The 15,456-nt window shown below is 46.5% G+C and overlaps 1 long non-coding RNA gene across 1 annotated transcript; it reads right to left on the bottom strand.

The window, feature by feature from the left end:
• Positions 1-2,023: 2,023 nt before the first annotated feature.
• LOC120997311 lies at positions 2,024-11,653 on the bottom strand. The gene is made up of 3 exons (XR_005778146.1): positions 11,643-11,653; positions 6,319-6,323; positions 2,024-2,179 (listed from the first exon to the last, which is right to left on the bottom strand). It is a non-coding gene; the product is annotated as an uncharacterized LOC120997311 (long non-coding RNA).
• Between the last annotated feature and the right edge of the window lie 3,803 nt (positions 11,654-15,456).

Below are 15,456 nucleotides of genomic sequence, written 5' to 3'. Positions count from 1 at the left end.
GAGGAGGAAGAGGGATCATTTCATAGGGTTTCCGACCAGTCATTCACAAGTGGTTCCGAGGGTGGATTCCTGCACCCACAAACGCCAGGTACACAATTGTCCAGCCAGGGCACAGTTCTGGAGGATGATGAGGTGGAGGATGAGGAGATGGAGGAGGAGGAACCGTGTTCACAGCAGGGTGGCACCCAAACCAGTTCATGGCCATCACTGGTGCGTGGCTGGGGGGATACAGAGGACACAGACGATACACCTCCCACAGAGGACAGCTTGTTGTTGCCTCTGGGCAGCCTGGCACACATGAGCGATTACATGCTGCACTGTCTCCGCAACGACTGCCGAGTTGCCCACATTCTAACTTGTGTTGATTACTGGGTGGCCACGCTGCTGGATCCCTGTTACAAGGAAAACGTACTGTCCTTAATTTCGACACTGGAGCATGATCGTAAGATGTGCGAGTACAAGCGCACGCTGGCATTCCCACCTGAAAGCGGGGGCACAGTGGAAGCACAAGGCGAAGGCAGAGGAGGAGGAAGAGGTCGCCAACGCAGCTGGGGCACCACTAGCACCTCAGAAGGCAGGGTTAGCATGGCCAAAATGTGGAAAAGCTTTGTCAGCACGCCACAACAACCAGCACCACCAGCTGATATGGAACGTCTTAGCAGGAGGCAGCATTTCAGCAACATGGTGGGGCAGTATGTGTGCACACACCTACACGTACTGAATGATGGGTCTGCCCCCTTCAACGTATAGGTCTCCAAATTGGGCACATGGCCTGAGCTTGCCCTTTATGCCTTGGAGGTGCTGGCTTGCCCTGCAGCCAGTGTATTGTCTGAACGTGTGTTTAGCACGGCAGGGAGCGTTATCACAGACAAGCGCAGCCGTCTGTCCTGTCCACAGCCAATGTGGACAAGCTCTCGTTCATTAAAATGAACCAGGCATGGATTCCACAGGACTTGTCCGTACCTTGTGCAGAATAGACATGTATACCGGCCTTACTCAGCCATTGTTATACTACAGCGCAATTGCTCATTGTTTTATTTTGGATATTTCCCACTCTTTTGGAGTGTACCCTAATGAAATAAAAATAAAAATTTAAAACAAAAACCAGTGTTGGCTACCTCGTCCTCCTTCACCGCCGCTTCCACCTACACCGCTACATCCACCGCCTCCTCAACCTCCTACTCCATATGGGCCTCCACCTCATACATCATTTTTTTTATTTGTATGTCTTTTATTTTATGTAATTTCACAAATTTGTCTGTTACATTTTTTGGTGAAAATTACCAATTTTTGGCTGTGATATACCCCTGCTCTACCTAGTAGACAGGTAAACAAATTTCACTAATTAGTCTATTACATTTTCGGGTGAAATTCACCAATTTTTGGCTGTGATATATCCCTGCTCTACCTAGTAGAGAGGTAAAAAAATTTCACTAATTTGTTACATTTTCGGGTGACATTCACCAATTTTTGGCTGTGATATACCCCTGCTCTAACGACAGGTAAACAAATTTCACTAATTTGTCTGTTACATTTTTGGGTGAAATTCACAAATTTTTGGCTGTGATATATGCCTGCTCTACCTAGTAGACAGGTAAACAAATTTAACTAATTTATCTGTTACATTTTCGGGTGACATTCACCAATTTTGGTCTGTGATATACCCCTGCTCTACATAGTAGACAGGTAAACAAATTTCACCAATTTGTCTGTTACATTTTTCGGGTGAAATTCACCAATTTTTGGCTGTGATATACCCATGTTTGCAGAGCACTTGTCGTGCTCTTAACCACATTTTGCTGCCATTTGCAGCCCTCTGGCCCTTTCCATGACTTTTCTACAGCCATTTTAGTGCTCAAAAGTTCTGGTCCTTATTGACTTCAATGGGGTTTGGGTTCGGGGTCCAGTTCGAGTTCTGAACTCGAACTTTTTTGTGAAGTTTGGCAAACCCATCGAACCCTAATATCCAGGTGTCTGCTCAACTCTAATCATAACAGATAAGCGTATCCGTTTGTCACTGGTAATGCTGACAGGTTGACTCAGATAAAAATGAACAAGGCCTGGATTGCCCCAGATTTCTCAACTCCACCAGAGCAGAGCTGAGCTGAAGATGAACATAAATGCAATTTCAATCTATAATTTTAATGCACTCAATCTACTGTAGTGTATTCCCATGCACCTTTTCCACCACAAAAAGAGTATATGGTTGAATCTTGTTTTCTGCTCCTCCTCCTCATCCAGATTGTACAGTATATATTCCCTCCACTCAAATTTTTTTATAGGCTCTGCTCAACAGCAGGACCTCAACTCAATTTTTTTTAGAGCATCTGCTCATTTGCAGGCACTCGCATTTAATGTTTGAGAGCGTCTCCTCATCTGCAGGCACTCACATATAATGATTTACAGCAGTGATGCCCAACCTATGGCCCGCGGGCCAAATCCGGCCTGTGATGCTGTTCATGCGGCCCGTGCGACTCCCTGAAAAAAGTCTAAGGCGTAACAATACGCCTTAGACTTTTTCCCCACATTCATCAGCGCAGTGAGCCCTGTGAACGGCACAGGCAGCGCAGCGATGCTGCCTGTGCCTGAAATAACCAATAACAAAGCTCCTTACAGCAAGAAGCTTTGTTATTAGTTGGTATGAGCGTGCCAGAGCAATACAAGTCGGGTCAGGCAGGGGAAGCCGGCGGGAGCTGGAAGGAGGAGGGGCCGGCTCCCGTGGTGGCTGTAGTAAGGAGAGCGGAGCACGCTGCCGGAGGACCTTGGGCAACATGACAGGGCTGCTGGAGAGGTAAGGAGCGTGGAGTCATGTGACTGGTCCCCGGTGACCCTCTTCCCCCCTCCTACTATCACCCCATTAGTGATCCTGCTCCCTCCTCCTCCTGTCACCCCTCTAGTGACCCTGCTCCCTCTCCTCCTGTCACCTCACTAGTGACCCTGCTCCCCCTCCTCCTGTCACCTCACTAGTGACCCTGCTCCCCCCTCCTCCTGTCACCTCACTAGTGACCCTGCTCCCCCTTCCTCCTGTCACCCCACTAGTGATCCTGCTTCCCCCTCCTCCTGTCACCCCACTAGTGACCCTGCTTCCTCCTTCTCCTGTCATTCCACTAGCGATCCTGCTCCCTCCTTCTCCTGTCACCCCACTAGTGACCCTGCTCCCCCTCCTCCTGTCACCCCACTAGTGACCCTGCTTCCCCCTCTTCCTGTCACTCCACTAGCGACCCTGCTCCCTCCTTCTCCTGTCACCCCACTAGTGACCCTGCTCCCCCCTCCGCCTGTCACCCCACTAGTGACCCTGCTCCCCCCTCCTCCTGTCACCCCACTAGTGACCCTGCTCCCCCCTCCGCCTGTCACCCCACTAGTGACCCTGCTCCCCCCTCCTCCTGTCACCCCACTAGTGACCCTGCTCCCCCCTCCTCCTATCACCCCACTAGTGACCCTGCACCCCCCTCCTCCTGTCACCCCACTAGTGACCCTGCTTCCCCCTCCTCCTGTCACCCCACTAGCGACCCGGCTTCCTCCTCCTCCTGTCACACTACTAGTGACCCTGCTCCCCCCTCCTCCTGTCACCTCACTAGTGACCCTGCTCCCCCCTCCTCCTGTCACCCCACTAGTGACCCTGCTCCCCTCCTCCTGTCACCTCACTAGTGACCCTGCTCCCCCCTCCTCCTGTTCACTGATAGCAGAGCAGAGAGATAAGAGAAGTGACAGGACAGAGTTTAGATTACAGGTTGAATTAACCCTTTAGGGTCAAATTGGCTTCTCAAGGAGATATCCATGTTAAAGGCATCCCTTCTTCTGTCTCATTCAGTAGCTATATAACTATTGAGAGAGATGTATTTTTTTAAAATACATTTACACATTTAACCCTCCATTTAATTATATTATTTACCCCAGTGTTAAATTCACCCCCCTGGATGCTTGTTTTTTTCCTACAGTGGGGTAGATAATTAGGGTTTTAAAGAATAAACTTCCTGACTCAGACCAAGAGCCGACTCAACGAGTCAGCAAGTGAATGGAAGCATCCGCGCATGCGCATTGCGCAACCTAAGCTTCGGTTCACTTGCTTCTTGTCAACTCAGCGAATGAACCAAAGATTCGATTCATGAATCGGTTCATTTGAATGAACTAATTCAAATTAACCGATTCATGTGAAAGATCCGAATTTCCCATCTCTAGTTTACTCGCAGTAAACCTTTCCGGCAACCTGTAGCAGTGTCCCCTTCTCAGCGCGTGCGCACAGTGCAAGAAGAAGCCGATGCCAGCAGTCCGCTGAGCCTGTGCGCACGCGCAGGATCTCAAAGCGGGAGGAGGGGGAGGGAGAGGCGGCACTGAGGAGTAGAAGGCGGCGCTGGGCACGAACGGCGATGCGTGCGGCCGGGCACCATGCATCCACAGACCTCCCCTGCTTGGGCACCTTAATTCAATGATTGACAGGTTAGTAAAACCTGTTTTTCCGCAGAATAACGCCACAAATAGCTTTTATAAGGCCACCTTAGAAATCAGAATGCTACCCTGGACATGCGCATATGTTTAGCTCACAGGGCTTATAGGTGGTGACAGAACCCCTTTAATCATATACATAAATATGATAATTGGGGGCAGGGTAATGAGCCCAGTCCTCCACACCATAGAGCAAAGTGTGCAGATACTGCATATGTTTGGAAAATGTAATAAAAAGTTTGTGAAAGAAAAAAAAAGAAAACCTCCCTGAAATGAGAAGTGCACCTCCCTGAAATAAGTTTTTGCAGGTTGGGATGTCTACACTAGTGACCCTGCTCCCCCCTCCTCCTGTCACCCCACTAGTGACCCTGCTCCCCTCCTCCTTTCACCTCACCAGTGACCCTGCTCCCCCCTCCTTCTGTAACCCCATAGGGAAGAAGCTGAACAGACTCCACCGACTTTGATGTTCACAAAAGTGCTGCATACAAGACTTTTTTGTCTGGTCTTTCGACAGAATCTGCAACAGAGGCTCCAAACGCTGATTTGAAGGCCTACGTATTATGTATTTTACTAATGCTCACACGTGCCCCCTCACAGTGTTTGTATTTCTTTCTGGCAAAGCTACCTGGTTCTGGCCCGTGAAATTTATACCATGTCTAGTGCGGCCCTCAGATGATAAATGGTTGGGCACCACTGATTTAGAGCATCTGCTCATCTGCAGGCACTTGTATATAATGTTTGAGAGCGTCTGCTCATCTGCAGGCATTCGCATATAATGCTTGGAAGCGTCTGCTTATCTGCAGGGATTCGCATATTATGTTTGGGAGCATCTGCTCATCTGCAGGCACTTGTATATAATGTTTGAGAGCGTCTGCTCATCTGCAGGCATTCGCATATAATGCTTGGAAGCGTCTGCTTATCTGCAGGGATTCGCATATTATGTTTGGGAGCATATGCTCATCTGCAGGCACTCACATATAATGTTTTAGAAGGTCAGCTCAGTAGCAGGCCCTCACACCTGATATTTTAGATGGTCAGATCAGCAGGCCCCTGTGCCTAATGTTTTTGAGGGTCACCAGCAGGCCATTAATGATAATTTTTCAAGGGTGTGCATGATGCCCTCCTTTATGTGTAACAAAGGGTGTATTTGAGCGGTTCCTTGTAATTTTTGGCAGCCCTTTCACTTAGTGCATAGGCTTTATGAGTGTAGGAGTCCCACTACCTGAACAATTGTACCACAATGTGAATGAGGCCCTCCTTTATGTGAAATACAGGCTGTTTCGAAGTGCCTCTTCCTTGTAATTTTTTGCAGCACTTGCACTTTATATACAATTTAATATACAGGAAAGAATATATTTTTTGGGGGGGGGGGGGGGGTTTGTGTGTATTTTGATCATTCTGTAAAAGTGTAGTAGTACGCAGACAAAATGGTTCCCCGCAGCGACCTGGGAGTCCAAGATGCATCCAGACATCGTCCCCATGCTGTTCCCGATCCATTTCGGTGATGTTTCTGTCACTTTCTGACATTTTCCAATGGACCAGGCACCAGGGATGGACTGGGACAATAAAGTGGCCCTGGACTTCAGCCAGACCGGCCCACTTTATTTTTCCCAAACACACTCAAAAAAGGGGTTATGTCTCTTCAGCAAGTGGCATTTATCTTGTAGAGAAAGTTAATACAAGGCACTTACTAATGTATTGTGATTGTCCATATTGCTTCCTTTGCTGGCGGGAGTCATTTTTCCATCACATTATGCACTGCTCGTTTCCATGGTTTTGACCACCCTGTAATCCAGCAGCGGTGGTCATGCTTGCACACTATAGGAGTAGCCGGGATTGTGGGAGTGCACATAGTTTGGTGCTTTTTTCGACCACCAATGCTGGATTACAGGGAGGTCGTAACCATGATGACGAGCCATGTATAATGTGCTGGGAGACATTTTGTCTCTATGGCACTATCTGCCCTAATAGTGATACAGTGCCCACATAGAGCACGATAGTGCCCTCCTATTCACAGAAAAATAGCGCATTTGTACCCATATAGTACCTACCTAGGTGCATAGAAAGTGCCATACTTTGGCTCTATGTCGGCACTGTATGACTGTGGCCAAAGTACTGTAGGTTTTCACTTTAGGTAGGTACTGTATGGCACCATAAGCAAGAAATACACCATTTATCTGTGCATAACATGGCGCTATCTGAGCACTGTATGACCGTGGGAAGACCTGGGCATACTATGCTCAGATAAGTTGTGTATTTAGTGTCTACAGTGCCCACAAAGTGCCATATCATACCTACCTAGAGCTAAAACGTGGGCAGAAAGTGCCATACTTTGCCTATAATTATACTCTGTCTACACAAGTATGGCGCTTTCCGAGTATGGGTTCTATATGGCACTATGTGGGCACGACAGGCACTAAATGCGCCATTTATCTGTGGATAGTATGGCACTATCTGCCCACAATCATACAGTGCCCACATAGAACCAAATATCGCCGTACCCACACTATTATATGGCAGTGCCCAGAGCGCCATATGTTGACTATGTGGGCAGATAGTGCCCTACTATGCCCAGATAAATAGTGCCCTTAGTGACTGCAGTGCCACACTGTACCCACCTAGAGCCAATCTGTGCACAGAAAGTGCCATACTTTGTCCACAGTGACAAAGTGCCCTTTCTGTGCACAGTCTGGCACTGGCTCCAGGTAGGTATTCTACTACACGTGGGGGCACAGCGCTCATCTCTTTAGTAAAGAGTCTTTACTACCTTACATTCAGCTCCCGCCTCCAGCCTCCAGTAACAAGTGCGGGCGGCAGCGCTCACTCACTGACGTCACGCGCCTGCGCCGCCTAGTGGGAGGAGCAGGCGTGTGACGTCAGTGAGTGAGCGCCGCCCCCACACTGCCTGCTGTTACTGGAGCTTTACCCCCCTGATGGCGGCCCTGGCCGGCCCATAATTCGATCGGCCCACCGGGATTCTCCCGGTACTCCCGATGGCCAGTCCATCGCTGCCAGGCACCCTCCCCTCTTCAGAGCAGGGGGTGCCTGGTTGTCTCCCATTGACTTCCATTATACTCGGGTGCTCAGCCGAGCGCACGAATAACGCGATGTGTTCGGGGCGAACACCCGAATACTTTGGTGTTCGCTCATCACTATAAACTATATCTGCTGCGCAAACTGTATAAGATGAGGCTGGAAAAAGGGCAGGAAATGGGTGAACATGTAAAGGCTATGCTAGAGATTGTGGACCAGCTGGGTGCAATAGGTGAAGAAATGAAAGACAATCATGTAGTAGCATTACTGCTATGCAGCCTTACAGAATCATACAGTGCCCTTATAAATGCTCTAGAAACTAGACCGGAAACCAGGGGCGGACTGACCATTCGGCCACTAGGGGGCCCGGTGGCGGTGGCAGCGGCAGGGAGAGATGAGCGCTTCCATTGTGGAAGTGCTCATGTCTATATTCATCTGTATTGCTGTCCCTTGCCCGTTCCTCTGATAGGCTACAGGCACGTTATGGGGGGCACTATGGAGAAGGGGGGGGCATCTACTGGGGGCCCTATATACTGACAAATATGGGGGGGCACTATGGGGGCTTCTACTGGGGGCCCTATATACTGGCACACATTATGGGGGCCACTTTGGAGAAGTGTGGGGGAAAGGATCACTATGGGGGCATCTACTGGGGGCCCTATATACTGGCATGCATTATGGGGGGCACTATGGAGAAGTAGGAGAGCAGAGCACTATGGGGGCATTATATAGGGGCATTTAATACTGGCACCCATTTAGGTTACACTATGGGGAAGGGGGGAGAGAAGCATTATGGGGGCATCTATGTGGGGCAGTCTATAGGGGCATTTTATACTGGCACATTATGAAGGGCACTATGGGGATGGGGAGGAGCACTATGGGGGCATCTTCTGGGAGTATTTTTTACTGGCACAAATTATAGGGGCACTATGGGCACCTTAGCTAAACTGGGGACACTAAGTGTTTTTTGTAGTGGGTCATTTGATCACATGAGGGCACTCTGGGGACATTGGCTCTACTGGGGGCACTAAGAGGATTTTTTTTTTTTTTACTGCCACACAACAGGGCATTTTTTGTACTGGCGCACATTATAAGGGGGCTTTATTACAACTGGGGGACTATTACTTCTGGGACACAATTACTGTTAGGGCACTGTAGGAGCACTTTTACTACTAAGTGAACTCTGGCACAGAATTATTACTATTGCTGGATTTTGGGGAGCAGTATTACTGTTGGGGCACCCTGGCACAGTATTATACACCAAATAACTGTACCATACACTCCTAAGCAAAACGGCATAGCAGAAAGAAAGAATCGCACTCTTGTAGAAATGACCACATGTATGATTTCAGACGCTGCCTTGCCTAACAAATACTGGGGAGAAGCGATAATGACTGCAACATACCTACAAAACAGGCTCCCATCAAAAGCTATTGAAAGTACACCATATGAAATGTGGAATGGATCAAAAACGAACGTAGTGCACATCAGAGTGTTTGGCTGTAAAGCATATGCCTACATTCCAAGTGAGAAACGCTCCAAGTTGGAGAACAAAGCCATAGAAGGCATTCTGGTGGGCTACAAAGAGCAGAGTAAGGGATATAGAATCCTTTGTCCAAAGACCAACAAGGTCACAGTAAGCCACAATGTTTATTTTGATGAAAATGAAGCACCAGATAATATAATTCTTGAAAAATGTGGAGAGGATTTGCGCGCTGAATCAGCAAGAAACTCTACCCATGCGAAGGAGAACAAGAGCCAGAACAAGAAGTAGAACTTGGAATTAACGAGTCAGTTAGGGTTGCCACCCATACGGGAATGACCCGGACAATCCTGTGCCCGGGTACAAGCCTTTCTCAGACTCGGTCACAGGATTCATTTCAAACTGCATATTTGCTCACCTGACAGCTGGTGGTGAGCGGTGACCGTGAGCGGCCGGCGATGAGGTGTCAGTCAGTAGCGGCCGGCGATGAGGTGTCGGCGGCAGGCGATGAGGTGTCAGCAGCGGACGATCAGCTGTCACTGCCGCCGCGGCAATCAGCTGTGAGTGATGCTAGCGCAGGGCGGCGCTTTCTTCAGACACTCCCTCCCTCCTTCTCTCTGCTAGTGAGAGGAAGTGACATCAGAGAGAGAGAGGGAGCGTGGGAGAAATCATTTTCCGGCAGCCTGCGCGTGGAGCAGTTTCTTCTTCTTTTCGTCTTTGAGTCAACCTCTGCGACCAATGCCGTGACTGCCGTCCTTCTCCACACACTTGGACCTCTGAACTTCTAAAAAAGGTATTTAAAACATTTAAAGTGCTTAATAAAAAAAATTTATTGGAAGGGAGGGCGGGCACGGCATTTGTTAGTATTGCACATAAAACATGCCTTTTGTATAGGTAATAACATTTCTTATATAAAGAGTCCGTCAAAGCACATATATTGTATTTTTTAAGTACAAAATTTGGAAAGTTGTGATTAACTCCGTATGTATTGTGATACCTAGTGATTACCTACAATATTATTTAATTACAAAATATGTGCATAGTGTATACTTTACCCAAAAATTGCAGCGAGGTGCTAAAGTGTTCGGGTTTGGCTTGAAGAAAAGGTGGCAACCCTAGAGCCAGTAGAACCCACTGAACAACAAGAAATCAGAAGATCCTTTCAGATGACAAAAGGGATACCACCCCGCAGGTTATCATACGCTGCTAAAACACTTCAAACTCAGGAGCCAACATCCTGGAAAGACATAGAAACTTTGCCAAGAAGAGAAGCCGATCAGTGGAGAAAAGCAGCTGAAGAAGAAATCAAATCACTTAAAAAAAATAAAACTTGGTCACTAACAGAACTCCCTCCTGGTCGCAAAACTATCGGAAGCAAATGGACTTTTAAAGTGAAATACGATGCAGAAGGAAACATCTATAGATACAAAGCAATATTAGTTGCCAGGGGATACTCCCAGAAATTTGGAGAAGATTATGATGAGACCTTTGCTCCAGTTGCGAAACATTCCATCATAAGAACACTCCTTAGCATTGCTGCCGGAAAGGGAATGCAAGTGAAGCACCTAGACGTCAAAACTGCTTTTCTGTATGGAGACATCAAAGTAGATCTATACATGGAACAGCCACCAGGATTTGAGAAGGAAAAGAACCTTGTATGCAAACTGCAATAGAGCATCTATGGGCTCAAGCAAGCGGCGAGAGTGTGGAATGAAAAAGTGAACGAAATACTCACAAAAGAAGGATTCTCAAGAAGTAAAGCAGATCCATGTCTGTATTCAAAGAATCAAGAGAACAAATGGACATATATCCTAATTTACGTTGATGACATCTTGACGTGTTTTGAACAAGAAGGGGACTATGACCAAATAGTTCACAAACTGAAAGAAAATTTTGAAATTAAAGAGTTGGGAAACATTACTCACTACCTAGGAATTCAAATATAGCAGGAAGAGGATGAAAAAGCTATATTCTTAACCAAAGTCAGAAAATTACTGAAATATTAGAACAGTTTCACATGCAAGATGCAAAGGAAGCGAGAACACCAATAGAACCAGATTATCTGAAAAACAATGGAAGAGAAAATGTGTTACCTAACAATGATTATTACCACAGGGCAATTGGAAAATTGCTATACATCGCCACCATGTCAAGCTCCTCCACTAACAGTATAGACATAGCTCCCTACTGACTGTATATACACAGCTCCTCCACTCACAGTATAGACACAATTCCCCATTTTAAATACATATACACAGTATTAGAAGACTGTAGGATTTCCTATTATATAAATAGATTTAAAGATATGAATGGGACAAAGCTTTTAAATTGACATGATCAACTCTATATTTATACTATGCTCAACAAAGGGCAGCAAAAGAAAAAAGAAAATCCAAGTTGATTTCTGTGGATTAATGTATTATTTCTCTGTTTCTACAGCAACTAAATTATGATGCTGCCCTACATGAGCCAAAGCATTTATTTGTAATGTTGACGTCTTGCTGAGTCAAGAAAATATATGTTAGCAATTTCTATTCTTTGCACCTCTGCATATGGAGAGAGGGTAGATGAGGTTCTTTAATTATGGAACAATGGAAGGAAATCCCAACCCAAACTTTTTATATCAGTTGGAAATAGACTCCTCTGTAATCTTGAGTGACACCATGCCCTGAAAATATAATACCTAAAACCCAATAGACCTTTTAAGGAGATGTCTACAAATATAGAATTATTTTGAGCAGTGAAAACAATGGATTTACTAAACTTGTCTAACATTTAAACAGTATAAGTAGTGTTCACATCTCGTTTTTTTAAAAGTGTATGCTTTTGACCCCATTTGTCACAGTTTATGTTTCTTAACATGGCAGAAACATATACTTTATTTTGTACATTGCAGTCAAGGAGAGATGGATGGAAATGTAAGGCTACTTTCACACTAGCGTTCGGGGCTCCGCTTGTGAGTTCCGTTTGAAGGCTCTCACAAGCGGCCCCGAACGGATCCGTCCAGCCCTAATGCATTCTGAATGGATGCGGATCCGCTCAGAATGCATCAGTCTGGCTCCGTTTGTCCTCCGCTCCGCTCAGCAGGCGGACACCTGAACGCAGCTTGCAGCGTTCAGGTGTCCGCCTGGCCGTGCGGAGGCAAATGGATCCGTCCAGACTTACAATGTAAGTCAATGGGGACGGATCCGTTTGAAGTTGACACAGTATGGCTACTTTCACACTAGCGTTCGGAGCGGATCCGTCTGATGTTTCATCAGACGGATCCGCTCCGATAATGCAGACGTTCGCATCCGTTCAGAACGGATGCGTCTGCATTAAAACTTAGAAAATTTTCTAAGTGTGAAAGTTGTCTGAGCGGATCCGTTCAGACTTTACATTGAAAGTCAATGGGGAACGGATCCGCTTGAAGATTGAGCCATATGGTGTCATCTTCAAGCGGATCCGTCCCCATTGACTTCCATTATAAGTGTGGACGGATCCGCTCGCCTCCGCACGGCCAGGCGGACACCCGAACGCTGCAAGCAGCGTTCAGGTGTCCGCTCACTGAGCGGAGCGGAGGCTGAACGCTGGCAGGCGGATGCATTCTCAGTGGATCCGCCTCCACTGAGAATGCATTGGGGCCAGACGGATGCGTTCGGGACCGCTCGTGAGCCCCTTCAAACGGAGCGCACGAGCGGACACCCGAACGCTAGTGTGAAAATAGCCTATGGCTCAATTTTCAAACGGATCCGTCTCCTATTGACTTTCAATGTAAAGTCAAAACGGATCCGTTTGCATTATCATGAACAAAAAAAAAAAATATTAACTAGACAAATGATAAATCTGTCACACCTTTAGACGATCTAGTCTAAAGGCCCCTTCATATAACCCGATGTAACAAGTGATTGTCGGAAAGGAAGTGTTCCTTCCTGACAATCACTTGCTTGTCAGTTACTTGCAGTAATCTCCTCCACAGTATGGGGAGGAATGATTACTAATGCCACTGTTGTCCCCATACAGAATAATTGTTTGCCAACAGCAAAGTGGTGTTTAGACAGCGCAATCTGCTGCTGGCATGGAAAGATTTTGGCGTCCGCACAAATTATTCTATTACCTGATGAACGAGCATTTCACTCGTTCATCGGGTAATCGGCAGTACCTTTACACAAGCAGTTTATCGTTAACGAGCCTTTGTACAAATGTTAATGTATCAAGTGAGCTGAGAAAAGTTGAGTGATTTTGTCTGTTTTACTGGTGGAATAGGCATTTGCAGCAAATTTATGGTACATTTGCGCCATTTGCAGCATTCCTGACAGTTTACATTTACTAAGGGCCAGATGGATGTTTTTTGGCGGGGCTAAATTTTTCCCCCAAAAGTCACAAAAAAGTTGTAAGTGTATTCCAGTGCAAACTGATGGAACCTTTGTAATAAATATGAGTAGACTTTAGCCTGAAATATATAGCAAAATATAGGAGATGGCGTGCAACATTTTTGTAAATTTGCTGCAAAAAAGGTGCGTCACCCATGATAAGACAAAAATGCTAGCATAAAGTCACATTAATACTTACCCCGTAAGTTTACACCATGTATTAGTTGGCCTATTTTAAAGCAGAATTTTGGTGCATGTTGGTGTACATATCAAGTTGTGCCCCATTTCTAATAAGCCATACCACTTTCATACTAAACCACACCCTTTTTGACTGAGGTGCTCTAAGTCACTAAGGTACGCAAGGCATGTACGCTACTCTTCTGGCTGTATTTGAAGCAGAATCTTCATTAGTAAATATGCTCCAATGTTGTACACTTCTGTCCTATGTGCTTCTTCAAGCCATTGTGTCACCGCCAGCTCTCTGAGAAGGTCTGGCAGACGTTCTTCTATACCTCTTGCATGATGTTCTTTGTTTTGGTTTCACTTTGTCATCTCCTTTCCTTCTCCCAGCTGTTACCTATTTGCACTAATTGCCTCCCTTTATATTCCCTTCCATACTGCCTCACTTTGTGGTTTATACTACTTCCTGGATTGAAGTGAGCACTGCTGGAGACTTCTGTTACTGCTTGTTCAGATAAGTCCTTTCATGTATTGTGTTTCCTTGCTGGCTTGATTCTAGGTGACCCTGACTCCCTCCGTATTAAGTGCAGGGAGCCGGTGGTCGTGTCCCCTCACTATTATAGGGTTTTCAGGTGTCACACAGTCTAGGTACGAGGGCATGCAATCGTCTACCTCTGAGACCCTTGTATGTGCTTAGCAGTCAGGGTGAGCTCTTAGGGTTTTATAGGGGTCACCTTTATGCTCCTTAGTTTGGGATCAAGCCAGTCGGATGTTTATCCATAACTTCCAGCTGTCTGCAACATCATCCGTGACATTATAAACCGCCATTACCATCTTAAGCATGGATCCGGTTTCAGCCTTAATTGACCGCATGCAAGGTCTTTCACTGGAGGTAGCAGATCTCTGTAAAACTGTGTCTCAGTTTCAGGTGACTGGTTCTGCTTGCGTTCATGGAGTTTGTTCAGAGCCTAAGATCTCGCTTCCGGATACGTTCTCCGGGGGTAGTGAGATTTTTGTTCGCTTTAGAGAGGCTTGCAAACTCCATTTTCGCCTACTTCCCCATTCCTCTGGTGATGAGGAGCAGAGGGTGGGGATCATCATCTCGCTGCTCATGGATAACACTCAGTCTTGGGCCTTTTCGCTGCCGGTGGGGGCACGGCCCCTCCGATTGGTGGATGAATTTTTTGTAGCCCTGGGGCAAATATATGATGACCCGGATCGTATTGCTCTGGCTGAATCTAAACGGCGTCTTTTATGCCAGGGTAAACAGTCCGCAGAGATATATTGTTCTGAATTTTGGAGCTGGGCAGCTGATACTGTTTGGAACGATGCTGCACTCCGAAGTCAATTTTGCCATGGTCTTTCGGAGGGATTGAAAGATGCATTTGCTTTTCATGAGAGACCAGCGTCGTTAGAGTCTGCCATGTCTCTAGCTGTTCGTATTGACAGGCATCTTAGAGAGAGAGGAGAGACCACTTCTTCCTGTCATATTCAGTCCAAGTGGGGCGGTCTCATTCAGTGCGCAGGGGCCTCAGTCTCTCTCAATCCCCTCTGAGCAGGAGGCCATGCAGTTGGGTTTGCTTACCTCTGATAGTAGAGGATTCAGGGTTTATTTCTGTTGTGGGGGTATAAATCATTTGGCTAATGTTTGCCCCTCTAGGAGATTCAGGGAGTTTTCTGAGGGTAATAAAGAAACAAAAAAAAAAAAAACCCTCTAAAAACTTTCCATTTGCTACTATTGGCAAGGTTGATGCGGAAATTGAAGGTTTGCCGTTTGCTTGTAGTTCCCGTTTTCTCCTACCTGCCAGGGTGGCGCTAGATAGCAAGAACATTGTTTGTGAGATTTTAGTAGATAGTGGAGCAGCTGTCAATCTCATTGATAATCAATTTGCTATAACACATGGTTTCCAGGTATGCATTTTGGAAAAGGATATACCTGTTTTTGCTATCGATTCCGCTCCACTT

The sequence above is a fragment of the Bufo bufo genome, chromosome 4 (genome assembly GCF_905171765.1).
Source record: "Bufo bufo chromosome 4, aBufBuf1.1, whole genome shotgun sequence".
NCBI lineage: Eukaryota > Metazoa > Chordata > Amphibia > Anura > Bufonidae > Bufo > Bufo bufo.
Note: the sequence above shows the minus strand (reverse complement) of the source record. Positions and strands in the feature narration are given on the sequence as shown.